Source organism: Phascolarctos cinereus, unplaced genomic scaffold, assembly GCF_003287225.1.
Source record: "Phascolarctos cinereus isolate Bilbo 61053 unplaced genomic scaffold, phaCin_HiC Scaffold_4;HRSCAF=312, whole genome shotgun sequence".
In the NCBI taxonomy this organism is placed as follows: Eukaryota; Metazoa; Chordata; class Mammalia; order Diprotodontia; family Phascolarctidae; genus Phascolarctos; species Phascolarctos cinereus.
The window spans coordinates 507,714,537-507,724,369 of NW_027555847.1; positions in this window are offsets into that span (position 1 = coordinate 507,714,537).

The window sequence follows — 9,833 nt, forward strand, 5'->3', positions numbered from 1 at the left end:
AACAGAGAGAAGGCAATAGAATTAAGAAGGATCAGGAAAGGCTTCTCTTAAAAAATGTGGTTTTAGCTGAAACTTAAAAGAAGCCAGGTAAGCAAGATAAAAAGGAAAATACCAGTTTGGGGAAAATATTTGCAATGTATATAAGTTAAAAACTTGGTCTCAAAAATTCATAAAGTATCAATACAACAGTAACATTCTGTTCCCAATAGATGATGGGTCGAAGTATATGAACATATGACAAATGGATTCACTACTCAACAAAAACTGCTAGGAAAACTGAAAATCAGGGGTTTAGATCAACATCTCATACCAGAAACCAAAATGAACTCCAAATTAATACACAATCTAGACATAAAAAGTCATATCCTAACTAAATTAGAGGAACAGGGAAGGAGATCTGTTTCACAACTATGAAAAGGGCAAGAGGCGAATTCTTGTACAAACATAGGATAGAGAGAATCACTGAAAAATAAAAGGAAAATAACAATTGTGAAGTTGCAGTGGAAGGAGAGGAACACCAATGCACTGTTGGCGCAGATGTGAATTAGCTCAACCATTCTGGACCAGAGAATACTGAGCCAGAAGATACCTTAGGAACTGTCTAGGTCTTATTTTACCAATGCAAAAACTGAGGTCTATTGAGATTAAGTGACTTGCCTAAGGTCACAGAGATAGTAAGTATATAGCTGACCTAGCATTTGAACCCAGATCCTCTGACTCCAATTCCAGTGCTGCCTCTACTATGTATGCCACACTGAAGAGCAGAAACCAGGTCACAGGAGTTACAGTTGAAGAAACTAGAAAAGTTTAGACTGTGGATGAGAAGACCAAAAAGAAGAATAACAGGCATTTTAAAACATCTTAGGAGTTGTCATGTGGAAGAGAAAGCAGATTTGTCCTGGGTGTTTCTAGAGGATGGAATTAGGATCAACTGGTGGGAATTACAGTAAGAGTGACAACCAATAGTCACCAGGAGACTGCCTATGAGGTAATGAGCTATTTGGCCCTAACAAAAAAAAGTATAAAATGACTGTTAAGGGGGATGATGGAGGGGTGGGAATACATTAGCAATAGACAGAATCAACCAAAACCACATGATTATATATAAAATATATATCTATTGATATTATATATGTCATAGGAAAGCAATACATAATTTTAATATTTACATATTTTACATATATAAAATAATGTATGTTTATTTTGTCAAAGGCCTTTATACGTGTGTATATATATACATATATATATAATATTGTGTGTTATGTAACACACAGACATATATATTTAAACACACACAAAAACACCCAGAAAGTATAGACATGGAAAGATCAGTGTGTGTGTGTGTGTGTGTGTGTGTGTGTGTGTGTGTGTGTGTGTGTATGCATTGGAGGAATATTAGAAGTTTTTCCAATAAATTCAGGAGTAAAGTAAAAGTATTCCCTAACATTACTATTATTTGACGTAGTTGAAATGCTAGCAGTAGCAATAAGATAAGAAAAAAGAAATAAAAAACACTAACAGGCAAAGAAGTAATGAAATTTTACCTATTTGTAGGTGACAGGATGGATTATTTAGAAAATCCCAAAGAATCAATAAAGAAACTGATTTGGAGAATGAATAGCAGCAAGGCAAAACACTCTGAGGGAGAGACAAAAGTTAGTATGTGCCAGGTAAGTCAAAACACTGCCAAGGCCTTGACCAGCCTTTCCCCCAAAGCTCTAATGGAAATAGTCCAAGATACTGAGCCCAAGAGCCTTGAGAATAGCCACGTTTCCAGAGTGGCCCCTGAGGCCATCACCTAATGGATCAATCTCTTTATACCATGGACCACTGTCCTCACCACAACCAACTAATCACTGATCTGCTAGCAATGGGCAGATAAGTCTGAGAGCGCTAGAAAGAGCAGCCCTCTCTCCCAGGCTACTGGCCATGTTTTTGAACCAACCATGAATGCCATTATCCAGGAAAAGCAACCACTGTGAAGGAGCCAGCCAGCCTAGTCAAAGAAGCAAGGCACCCTGAGGGACAGACAAGAATCAGTACGTGATAGGCAAGGCCATCACCTTGACCTCCACTTCTTTTTAAACCCTAATGGAAATAGCCCAGGATCCTTAGGTCAGGAATAGCAGTATTCCTCAGACCACCAGCCTTTCTTTCAGCCTGGCCCTCACAGCCATCATCCACAACAACAATCCTTATGAAGATGTAACTCAGCAACTGTTTCTGACAGTGCTGGAGCCCCTGTCTTATCAGAAGTCACAGTTACTGGAGAATCAGAAAAGAAAAATCTGGCCAACAGCATTGTAAAATAGTCCAACATCAGAAACTGATCTGGTTTTGTCAGTGGAAATAAAGATTAAAGGAGATATTCTACCATCTGCCTTGCTGCTGAACCTGAAGGACTATGGGGGCTTTCCATCTGAATTGCTGCTGAAACCCCCATTATTATTATTCGTTGTCTCCCCCATTAGAATGTGAGCTTCTTGAGAGCAGGGACTGCCTGCTTTTCTTTTGGTAACCCAAGCACTTAGCATGGTGCTTTGCACATAATAAGCACTTAATAAATACTTTTTCATTCATTCATGTATTCATCAGGAAAGTAGCAGAAATACAAGAATAAATTATCTGCATTTCTATACAGCAACAACAAAAAGCAGGAGAAATCTCATTCAAAATAACTAGAAAAGGCATAAAATATGCAATAGTCAATCTACCAAGACACTTTCAACACATATAAATACAATTTAAAAACACTCCTTGAAGCATGGAAGCGCTAAGAAGTTATTATGTCTCTGTAAAGTAAGCAGAGCCAAGAAAACAATAGACATAATGACTACTACAACAAACATGGGAAAAAAACTAAAAATCAAAAACAATTAAAGACGAACATTTTAAAATTATAAAGAACTAGTTTCCCTCAAGAAGAGATACGAAAAAACACCTCCCTGTCCTCCTTTGACAAAATGGGGGGACCCACTGGACTGAACGATATAATTAATGTTGGATTTTTTTTTAATGGATTAGTCTTGATGAATTTTTTTTATTCTTTTTCCTTTCAAAAAAAATTCTTTGTTAAAAAGCATAGCTCTCTGGGAAGGGAAGATGGAAGAATACAGGAGGAACTCTAGGCAATGTAAAAACAAAATATATCAATAAAAATCTGTTCACTGCTTGTGGCCAGACTGCATCAATACAATAAAAGTGATGATACTACCCAAATTAATTTACAGATTTAGTATTCTTCCAATTAAACTAAGAAGAGGTTACTTTAGAGTGCTAGGAGTATAAAATAGCAGAATTCATTTGGAGGAACAAAGGGTCTAAAATCGCAAGAGAGATAATGGAAAGAAAAGGAGAAATGAAGAGGGAATAGCTTTTCCAGTACATGAGCCATATAATAAAGTAGTAATCATCTCTTAGCCAATACTAGATGGTTTTGATAATTACTACCTTTAATATCTGGTATTGCTAAACCTCCTATCTGGTACTGGCTAAGAAACAGAAAGGCAGATCAGTGGAACAGAGTAGACATACAATTTACAGCAGCAAATGACTATAGTAACCTTTTGTTTGACAAGTGTATAGAATTAAGTCTTGGGGACAAGAATTCATGATTTGGTAAAAAACTGTTGGGAAAGCTGGAAATCAGTCTGGCAGAAACTAGGCATAGACCAATATCTTATACCATTTACCAAGATAAGGTCAAAAAGAATATGTGACCTAGATGTAAAGAGAGATTACAAGAAAACTTGAAGAACATGGAACATATTACCTATCAGACTTATAGATAAGCAAACAATTTATGAATAAACAAGAATTAGAAAGCAGTGTAAGGTGTAAAGTGGATAATTACCGTTTTATAAATTTAAAAGTTTTTATACAAATAAAACAAATGTAGCGAAGATCAGAAGGAAAGCAGAAAATTGGGGGGGAGGTGGAATTTTAGAGATAGTTTCTTAGATAAATGTCTCATATCTCAAATATATAAAGAACTCTGTAAAATCTAAAATAATCTCAGTCATCTTCCAATTGATAAATGTTCAAAGGATATAAATAGGCAGTTTTCCAATGACAAAATCAAAACAATTTATAGTCATATGAAAATATGCTCTAAATCATTATTGACTAGAGAAATGCAAATTGAAACAATCTTGAGATATTTTACAACTATCAGATTGGCTAAAATGATTGAAGAGGAAAGCAAAAAAATGTTGGAGAGGATTAGAAAAATGGGGACATTAATTTACTATTGTTAGAACTGTGAACTAATCCAACCATTTTGGAAAACAATCTAGAATTAGGCCCAAAGAGTTATTAAACTGCCTATATACCCCTTCACCCAGCAATACCACTACTAGGTCTGTTTCCCAATATGATTAGAGAAGAAGAAGAAGAATCTATATATTCTGAAATGTTTATAGCAGCTCTCTTTGTGGTGGCAAAGAACTGAAAGGCCGAACAAGTTGTGGCATGTGATTGTGATGACATACTACTATTCTACAACAAATGATGAGTTCGATGGTCTTAGAAAATCATGGATAGACTTGCATGAAATAATGAAGAGTGAAATGAGTAGAACCAAGTAAACGTTATATACAGTAACAGCAATATTGTTTTAAGAACAACTTTGAGTGACTAAGTCATTTTGATTATTATAAATACCCAAATTAACTACAAAGGACCTATGAAGGAAGATAGTATCTGCATCCAGAGAAAGAACTGATAAATAAAAATATGGTAAATACTAATAAGAAGTACTGATTTTAAAAAAGTATAGAAGGATGGTTTTACATATGTGTGTGTGTGTGTGTGTATGTGTGTGAATATATATATAAAATTTGTGCCTAATGGTAGCCATCTCTAGGGCCACGGTTGGGGGGAGGGAGGGAGCATGGAAAAAAAAGGGGGGACAAAGTTACACAATGATTTTACTAAGTATTTAAGGGACTAGCAAGTTGTACATAAAAGATTTGCAATTTCATGTGCAATCATCTTTTTTTCTATTCTACTATGTTATGGAACTGCTTGTTTTATCTCTTAAGTTCTGAATAAAATTTTTAAAAGTAATAATCATCAAAACTATTTGGCACTAATTTTAAAAAAGAAAAGCAGATCAGTAACAATAGAACTTAATAACCCAATTTCATTTGGTAAAAAGATAGTTTGCAAAATACATCTAATGGTGTTACAGTCAAAATAAAGTAAACTGAGGCACAAAGTTCCAAGCATAATCAATTTATTAGTAAAGCACAATTTTACCAATAAATAAAATCTCAGCTTCCTCAGCAAAGCTAAGACCCCAAGTGAGGGGGACAGCTCTTTTTTACAGTCTTGGGGAGTACAAAACAAAGAATAGGACTTCAGAGGTAGAGAACAGTTATGATTGATTAAAAGAGCTCAACATTATGGATGGCAAAATCAATATGACTGGTTATAGCGCTGAGGGGGACAATATGATTGGTTGGAATTTTGGTATAAGGGGCTAGCAACAACTCCCTCCTTCCCTCCTTTGACTAAGAAATTGTTCATTATTTGAGTTCACCTGCAAAGTTAGAGATAGTGAACCAGATTTCTTTGGACAACAAACCAAATATCCTTGACACAAAAATAGAACAGTGATTAACAAGAGAACTGGATTTCTAAACTTAATTCATTATAGGCCAGCTGAATTCTGAACTAAGTTCAGACACAAAATCATAACTTGGTCAGTTATAGGACAAAATCAATTAACTGTAAATAGGATCAATTTTTAAAAATCAGTCTGATCATTTCAATGGTAAAGATAATGTTAATTTTGAAACATGTTGGATCTGTGGATTGAGCACATAGTAGGGCACATAGTAATCAATAATACTTAATTGAGAAATAAAAATAGCTTACAAAATCTCAGAACATGAAGTGAGAGTGAGATATGTGGCTCTTTTTAACCCTTCACATTTTTCTAACATCTTATTTTCATTTAGTTTTTAGTGGCTTTGGACAAAAGAACGGAGAAGTGTGAAGAAATGTAAAAGCTAAAATAGCTGCCTAAGAATGATGAGTGGGTCAACAAGCACATAGGTTGGGTATCCAGTAGAGTGAGAAGCAATATGACTTAGTGGATGGAATTCACCTTGGAATCAGTAAAACTTGGATTCAAGTTCCACCTCTGACACATACTGCCTGTGTGAGATGCTGGGAAGGTGAATTAACTTTTCTGTATCCCAGGCAACTCTTTAAGACTTTAAGTTACAGACAAAATGCCAATCTGAAGTAGTAGAGAAAGCTATTCAGTGGAGACTCACTTCACCAATGAAAATAATAGAGTAAATAGCTTTGTACAATAGGTAGGAAACATATTAAAAATACTGTCCTTGCCCTTCAGGTTTATAGCCTCGTAGGAAAAAATGAGACTAAATAAACAATTCACAGAAATATGTATTTATAACTAGAATTACTAAAACATATTGAAGAGAGGAGGTAGGTCAGAAATTAGACTAGTAGACAGGTGGGTTGATAAATGGAAAGGTAATAATAATCATAAATAGCTAGCATTGATAAAAGTTTACAATAACAAGCTTATACTAGCCCTGGAATTTACACATTGGAAGTACTCTTTACCACTGAGGCCTCTCGTTCTGATTGGATGGCTTCTCTCAGAAACTCCGTCAAGGAGGGTGCCCAAGCCAGCCACTTCTCATTCCTCTTCAGGTTACATGTCAGACTTTCTCTACCATGCCCCTTTCTACTTCCTTTTATGTGTTGTCTTCCCCCATTAGAAGGTAAGCTCCTTGAGGGCAGGGACTGTCTTTCTGTTTGTATTTTTATTCCGAGCACTTGAACAGTGCCTGATATATAGTGAGCCCTAAATAAATGCTTGTTGATTTACTGACTACCTATGTGGTAGGTGCTATTATCCCCATTTTACACATGTGGAAACTGAGGCTGATAAAAGTTAACTGATTTGCCAAAAGCCACATAGCTAGTAAGGGTCTGAGGCAGGATTTGATCTCAGATCCAAGGTTCTTATCTACTGCACTACCTAGCTGCCTCAGTTGATGGGCCTGCCTTTAGTTATGACAGAGCAAGATAGGATATACCTATTACATTTAGTTGTTCCCCACCTTGACCCAGAATGATCAGAGATCCTACTACAGGATCTTCTATCTAACAAACACTCAATAAATATCTATGGAATGAATTAGTGTAGACGAGTAAGTCACCAAACTATTAAAGTGTCACAGACTTTTGGCATACCTGCTCATTTTTCATACTACAATTGGCACTCTCCATCCAAACTAATTTTGGAATGCAGCTTTTGAATCCATGTACTGACTAATGCTAAAATTATATTACCAGTCACCCAAACTATCTCATGTAACATCTATATCTGCAGAGCAGTTTCCATGAAGACTATTTCAATGACCTGTGTCTATTATGATTTTTAAGTTAATGAAACTGTCAAGTTGCCTTTTGGTTCAATCAGTTGGGGAAAAATCTTCTGGATAGTTGTGGTATTGATACAAGTGACATGTATCAAAACTTTTGGCTGCATTGCTTTGAAAACGAGGTTTTTGCACAATAAGGGGCTAAAAAGGAAGACATTGGTGAAACCTCACATTTTAAGCAGTTCTTTGTCAGTGATGGAAAGGATCAGGTTGTCTCCACCTAGATGCTTTGTTAATCTAACAATAATAACAATAATAATAATAATAATAGCTAGCATTTATATAGTACTTTAAGGTTAGCAAAGCTCTTTATAAATATCTCACTCTGTACACACAATGGTGGGAGATAGGTGCTTTTATTATATCCATCTTACAAATAAGTAAACCAAGGCAGGCGGAGGTTAAATGACTTGCCCAGGGTTACACAGCTAGGAAGTTTTTGAGACTATATTTGAACTTATGTCTTCCTGATCCAGGTCCAGAGCTCTAATTCATTTTACTACCTAGTTGCCTTTTCAATAAAGTTTATTTTAAGGTTTGTTCATATAGGAGAGAATACTGTTACATTCAACTTTTCTCAAATTCAGGAGTTTTAAGCCTTCCTTAATTGACTCTGTAATCCTTTATAGATCTCATTAAAGTCTCAGTGATCTAAGCTACCTTGATTTCACCTTCATATTTTGTAAATGAAGAATGTAAATGGGCTGGGAAATTATAATATTTAAATGCACCATTACTCACTTCCTAGAAAAAATGAACAAAAAAGATGAGTGAAGACGATGAAGAGATCATCAGTCTACTAGTTGACATTTTATACAGCACTATAAGGTTTACAAAGTGCTTTACACACTTAATCTCTTTTAATTCTCATAACAACCCTGAGGTAGATACTACAAGAGTAAACCCCTCCCCTTTACATTTAAGGAAACTGAGGCTCAGAGAAGTGATTTGACCATTGTCGACATTGCTAGTTGAGTGCCAGAGCTATGGAAAGAACCATGCTCCTACAATAATAAGTAATAGAGCTAAAGGGAACAAATTGGGACTAATAAGGTAACGGTGAACTAACAAAAGAACCTGGAGGTTACAGGAGAAGGCCAAGAGTTTGTGAGGAGTGAAAGAAACCAGGGAGCACCTAGCAAAGACTCAGCAATGCTTCTAGTCAGATCAAGTAAAATAAGCAACGTAAGAATTATACCTTAAGTTTATTCAGAAGTCTCTACAGTGACTTTTGTCACATTGTATCGACAGACACTTTGGTAGAAAGGATACTATAAAGTGAAAGTTAAAAAGTCATAAATCCAGGAAGTTTTTTGAGAAATCCTCTATTATCCCCTGAGTTTTAGCAGGGAAAAGCAACCCAAATCTGCAATGACGGAATTTGGGAGGGTTGGGGGCGGTGGGCAGGGCTCGGGCTTTCTATTTCATGTTTCTAAAACCAGACTAAAGCTGGTTTTAGTATTCACTATTTGGGAACACTATACCAAACATCCTCCCTAATCTTGCCCTCGAAGGAACTGCTTCTCTTCTGTTCAGACCTGGAAAGGCAAAGATAAGGATCATGCCATTTGAGATATTTTAGCAACGTGGAAAAGTAACAGAGTACTGAATTTGAAGTTAGAGGAACTAGATTCAAATTCTGCCTCTTTCACTACCTAGGTGGCCTTGACCTTCCTACTCTACCTATGCTGTCTCTGTTGGGTACAGATTAGCTACAGGGAAAAAAGGTCAAGTGACATCTAAGATCACATAAAATGAAGATGTTAGACCAGATGAGCAGTCTCTGCTTCAACTCTTTTGATTACATATCCCTGCTGGTTAAAAAAAAACATTTGAACACACAGCCCCAAAATGTATATATTGCTTGCTTATAAGTTGTACACAGGTACCACTATGCTAAAACTTAGAAACACTCACAAAAACAGTAACTTTAAAAGGATGCAGTAATATTTAATCCTAGAGTTAATACAGAGTTACTACTGGCATTTACTGAGTAGGGAAGTGACATGGTCAGAACTGTAAATTAGGAAAATCACTTTTGCATCTGTGTGCAAGATAGATTGCAGTAGGAAGAGACCTGAAGTAGGCACAGTTGGTAAATCAATCAATAAACATTTTGGGACACCAAAGAAGGTGTCCCAATGGACTCTTAGAGGATAGATTCTTAGAGGATTAGAAGCCATTTCATATGGGGGCTGGTTGAAGCAACTGAAGACATTTAGCCGTAAGAAGAGAAGAAATAGGGGCAGCTAGGTGGCACAGTGGATACAGTATCGGCCCTGAAGTTAGGAGGACCTGAGTTCAAATCCAGCCTCAGACCAAACAGTTGACACTTATTAGCTGTGTGACCCTGGGCAAGTCACTTAACCCCAATTGCCTGGGAAAAAAAGAAGAGAAGAAATAAAG